We start from the raw sequence: 6,181 nt of genomic DNA, 5'->3' as shown, positions 1-6,181 counted from the left end.
CGGGGATCTGGCGCGGCGCGTGGTGGTCGCGGCCAGTTCGCGGGCGCGGGCGCGCGTGGTGATCGCGGCGGCTCGGCTGGGCGACGGTGGTCGTCGTGGTGTGCGCGGCGTGGCTGCTCGGCTGGACTGCGTGTGGTGTTCGGCGGGGGACCTGGATCTGGCAGGTCTGCGGTGGGCTGGCGGCACGGGCGGGGATTCTACCGGCGGCTGGCGGTGCCCGTTGGCGATTGCTGGAGCAGGAAGGCTTTGTTGGGGAACGTAGTAATTTCAAAAAAATTCCTACGCACACGCAAGATCATGGTGATGACATAGCAACGAGAGAGGAGAGTGTTGTCCACGTACCCTCGTAGACCGTAAGCGGAAGCGTTATGACAACGCGGTTGATGTAGTCGTACGTCTTCACGATCCGACCGATCCAAGTACCGAACGTACGGCACCTCCGAGTTCAGCACACGTTCAGCTCGATGACGATCCCCGGGCTCCGATCCAGCAAAGCTTCGGGGATGAGTTCCGTCAGCACGACGGCGTGGTGACGATGATGATGTACTACCGGCGCAGGGCTTGGCCTAAACTCCGCGACGATATGACCGAGGTGGAATATGGTGGAGGGGGGCACCGCACACGGCTAAGGAACGATCACGAAGATCAACTTGTGTGTCATGGGGTGCCCCCCTGCCCCCGTATATAAAGAAGCAAGGGAGGGGGAGGCCGGCCCTAGGAGGAGGGCGCGCCAAGGGGAGTCCTGGGACTCCTTCTTTCCTATCCAACTAGGAGAAGGGGGGAAAGGAGGGAAGTGGAGAAGGAAGGGAGAGAGGGGCCGCGCCCCAAAACCCTTGTCCAATTCGGACTGGGCTTGGGAGGGGCGTGCGCCACCTTCTGGCTCCTTCCCACTAAAGCCCATTAAGGCCCAATACTCTTCCCCGTATTCCTGTAACTCCCCGGTACTCCCGAAAATACCCGAATCATTCGGAACCTTTTTGAACTCCGAATATAGTCGTCCAATATATCGATCTTTACGTCTCGACCATTTAGAGACTCCTCATCATGTCCCTGATCTCATCCGGGACTCCGAACTCCTTCGGTACATCAAAACTCATAAACTCATAATATAACTGTCATCGAAACCTTAAGCGTGCGGACCCTACGGGTTTGAGAACTATGTAGACATGACCTAGAACTATTCTCGGTCAATAACCAATAGCGGAACCTAGATGCCCATATTCGCTCCTACATATTCTACGGAGATCTTTATCGGTCAAACCGCATAACAACATATGTTGTTCCCTTTGTCATCGGTATGTTACTTGCCCGAGATTCGATCGTCGGTATCCAATACCTAGTTCAATCTCGTTACCGGCAAGTCTCTTTACTCGTTACGTAATGCATCATTCCGTAACTAACTCATTAGCTACATTGCTTGCAAGGCTTATAGTGATGTGCATTACCGAGAGGGCCCAGAGATACCTCTCCGACAATCGGAGTGACAAAACCTAATCTCGAAATACGCCAACCCAACATGTACCTTTGGAGACACCTGTAGTACTCCTTTATAATCACCCAGTTACGTTGTGACGTTTGGTAGCACCCAAAGTGTTCCTCCGGTAAACGGGAGTTGCATAATCTCATAGTTACAGGAACATGTATAAGTCATGAAGAAAGCAATAGCAACATACTAAACGATCAAGTGCTAGGCTAACGGAATGGGTCATGTCAATCACATCATTCTCCTAATGATGTGATCCCGTTAATCAAATGACAACACATGTCTATGGTTAGGAAACATAACCATCTTTGATTAACAAGCTAGTCAAGTAGAGGCATACTAGTGACACTATGTTTGTCTATGTATTCACACATGTATTATGTTTCCGGTTAATACAATTCTAGCATGAATAATAAACATTTATCATGAAATAAGGAAATAAATAATAACTTTATTATTGCCTCTAGGGCATATTTCCTTCAGTCTCCCACTTGCACTAGAGTCAATAATCTAGTTCACATCGCCATGTGATTTAACATCAATATTCATATCTGTATATGATTAACACCCATTGTTCACATCGTTATGTGACCAACACCCAAAGGGTTTACTAGAGTCAATAATCTAGTTCACATTACTATGTGATTAATACCCAAAGAGTACTAAGGTGTGATCATGTTTTGCTTGTAAGAGAAACTTAGTCAACGGGTCTGTCACATTCAGAGCCGTATGTACTTTGCAAATATTCTATGTCTACAATGCTCTGCGCGGAGCTACTCTAGCTAATTGCTCCCACTTTCAATATGTATCCAGATTGAGACTTAGAGTCATCTGGATCGGTGTGAAAGCTTGCACCGATGTAACTCTTTACGACGGGCTCTTTTATCACCTCCATAATCGAGAAATATTTCCTTAGTCCTCACTAAGGATATTCTTGACCAATGTCCAGTGATCTACTCCTAGATCACTATTGTACTCCCTTGCCAAATTCAGAGCAAGGTATACAATAGGTCTGGTATATAGCATACTTTATAGAACCTATGACTGAGGCATAGGGAATGACTTTCATTCTCTTTTCTATTTTCTGCTGTGGTCGGGATTTGAGTCTTACTCAATTTCACACCTTTGCAACACAGGCAAGAACTCTTTCTTTGACCGTTGCATCTTGAACTATTTCAAAATCTTGCCAATGTATGTACTCGTTGAAAATCTTATCAAGCGTCTTGATCTATCTCAATAGATCTTGATGCTCAATATGTAAGTAGCTTTACTAAGGTCTTTCTTTTAAAGAACTCCTTTCAAATACTCCTTTATGCTTTCCAGAAAAATTCTACATCATTTCTGATCAACAATATGTTACTCACATATATTTATCAGAAAGGCGTAGTGCTCCCACTCACTTTATTGTAAATACAGGCTTCACCGCAAGTCTGTATAAAACTATATGCTTTGATCAACTTATCAAAGCGTATATTCCAACACTGAGATGATTGCACCAGTCCATAGATGGATTGCTGGAGCTTGCACACTTTGTTAGCATCTTTAGGATTGACAAAACCTTCTGATTGCATCATATACAACTATTCTTTAATAAATCCATTAAGGAATGCAGTTTTGACATCCATTTGCCAGATTTCATAAAATGTGGCAATTGCTAACATGATTCGGATAGACTTAAGCATCGATACGAGTGAGAAAATCTCATCGTATTCAACCCCTTGAACTTGTTGAAAACCTTTCGCAACAAGTCGAGCTTAGTGGATAGTAACACTACTATCAGTGTCTGTCTTCCTCTTGAAGATCCATTTAATATGGCTTGCTGATCATTGAGCAGGTCAATCAAAGTCCATACTTTGTTCTCATACATGGATCATATCTCAGATTTTATGGCCTCAAGCCATTTCGCGGAATCTGGGCTCATCATCGCTTCCTCATAGTTCGTAGGTTCATCATGGTCTAGTAACATGACTTCCAGAACAGTATTACCGTACTACTCTGGTGCGGACTGTACTTTGGAAGACCTAAGAGGTTTTGTAGTAACTTGATCTGAAGTTTCATGATCATCATGATTAGCTTCCTCACTAATTGGTGTAGGAATCACTGGAACTGATTTCCGTGATGAACTACTTTCCAATTCGGGAGAAGGTACAAATTACCTTATCAAGCTCTACTTTCTTCCCACTCACTTCTTTCGAGAGAAACTCCTTCTCTAGAAAGGATCCATTCTTAGCAACGAATGTTTTGCCTTCGGATCTGTGATAGAAGGTGTACCCAAAAGTTTTCTTTGGGTATTCTATGAAGACGCACTTCTCCGATTTGGGTTCGAGCTTATCAAGTTGAAAACCTTTTTCATATAAGCATCGCAACTCCAAACTTTAAGAAACGACAGCTTAGGTTTACTGCTAAACCATAGTTCATACGGTGTCGTCTCAACGGATTTAGATGGTGCCCTATTAAACGTGAATGCAACTGTCTCTAATGCATAACCCCAAAACAATAGTGATAAACTGATAAGAGATATCATAGATCGCACCATACCTAGTGAAGTACGATTATGATGTTCGGACACACCATTACATTGTGGTGTTCCGGGTGGCGTGAGTTTGCGAAACTATTCCACATTGTTTTAATTGAAGACCAAACTCGTAACTCAAATATTCATCTCCACGATCAGATCGCAGAAACTTTATTTTCTTGTTACGATGATTTTCCACTTCACTCTGAAATTCTTTGAACCTTTCAACTATTTCAGACTTATGTTTCATCAAGTAGATATACCCATATCTGCTCAAATCATCTGTGAAGGTCAGAAAATAACGATACCCGCCGTGAGCCTCAACATTCATTGGACCACAAACATCAGTATGTATGATTTCCAACAAATCAGTTGCCCGCTCCATAGTTCCGGAGAACGGCGTTTTAGTCATCTTGCCCATGAGGCACGGTTCGCAAGTACCAAGTGATTCATAATCAAGTGATTCCAAAATCCCATCAGCATGGAGTTTCTTCATGCGCTTTACACCAATATGACCTAAACGGCAGTGCCACAAATAAGTTGCACTATCATTATTAACTTTGCATCTTTGGGTTTCAATATTATGAATATGTGTATCACTATGATCGAGATCCAATGAACCATTTTCATTGGGTGTGTAACCATATAAGGTTTTATTCATGTAAACAGAACAACAATTTATTCTCTTACTAAAATGAATAACCGTATTGCAATAAACACGATCAAATCATATTCATGCTCAACGCAAACACCAAATAACATTTATTTAGGTTCAACACTAATCCCGAAAGTATAGGGAGTGTGCGATGATGATCATATCAATCTTGAAACTACTTTCAACACACATCGTCACTTCACCCTTAACTAGTTTCTGTTTATTCTACAACTCCCGTTTCGAGTTACTACTCTTAGCAACTGAACCAGTACCAAGTACCAAGGGGTTGCTATAAATACTAGTAAAGTACACATCAATAACATGTATATCAAATATACCTTTGTTCACTTTGCCATCCTTCTTATCCGCCAAATACTCGGGGTAGTTCTGCTTCCAGTGACCAGTCCCTATGCAGTAGAAGCACTTAGTCTCAGGCTTAGGACCAGACTTGGGTTTCTTCACTTGAGCAGCAACTTGCTTGCCGTTCTTCTTGAAGTTCCCCTTCTTTTCCCTTTGCCTTTTTCTTGAAACTAGTGATCTTGTTAATCATCAACACTTGATGCTCTTTCTTGATTTCTACCTTCGTTGATTTCAACATCACGAAGAGCTCGGGAATCGTTTTCGTCATCCCTTGCATACTATAGTTCATCTCGAAGTTCTAGTAACTTAGTGATGGTGACTAGAGAATTCTGTCAATCACTATCTTATCTGGAAGATTAACTCCCACTTGATTCAAGCGATTGAAGTATCCAGACAATCTGAACACATGCTCACTAGTTGAGCGATTCTCCTCCATCTTTTAGCTATAGAACTTGTTGGAGACTTCATATCTCTCAACTCGGGTATTTGCTTGAAATATTAACTTCAATTCCTGGAACATCTCATATGGTCCATGATGTTCAAAACATCTTTGAAGTCCCGATTCTAAGCCATAAAGCATGGTGCACAAAACTATCAAGTAGTCATCATATTGAGCTAGCCAAACGTTCATAACGTCTGCATCTGCTCCTGAAATAGGTCTGTCACCTAGCGGTGCATTAAGGACATAATTCTTCTGTGCAACAATGAGGATAAACCTCAGATCGCGGATCTAATCCGCATCATTGCTACTAACATTTTTCAACACAATTTTCTCTAGGAACATATCAAAATAAACATATGAAAGCAACAACGCGAGCTATTGATCTACAACATAATTTGCAAAATACTACCAGGACTAAGTTCATGATAAATTTAAGTTCAATTAATCATATTACTAAAGAACTCCCACTTAGATAGACATCCCTCTAGTCATCTAAGTGATCACGTGATCCAAATCAACTAAACCATAACCGATCATCACGTGAGATGGAGTAGTTTTCAATGGTGAACATCACTATGTTGATCATATCTACTATATGATTCACGCTCGACCTTTCGGTCTCCGTGCTCCGAGGCCATATCTGTATATGCTAGGCTCGTCAAGTTTAACCTAAGTATTCCGCGTATGCAACTGTTTTGCACCCGTTGTATTTGAACGTAGAGCCTA

The sequence above is a fragment of the Triticum dicoccoides genome, chromosome 6B (assembly GCF_002162155.2).
Source record: "Triticum dicoccoides isolate Atlit2015 ecotype Zavitan chromosome 6B, WEW_v2.0, whole genome shotgun sequence".
In the NCBI taxonomy this organism is placed as follows: domain Eukaryota; kingdom Viridiplantae; phylum Streptophyta; class Magnoliopsida; order Poales; family Poaceae; genus Triticum; species Triticum dicoccoides.
The sequence above is the reverse complement of the archived record's forward strand: the minus strand, read 5'-3'. Positions refer to the sequence as shown.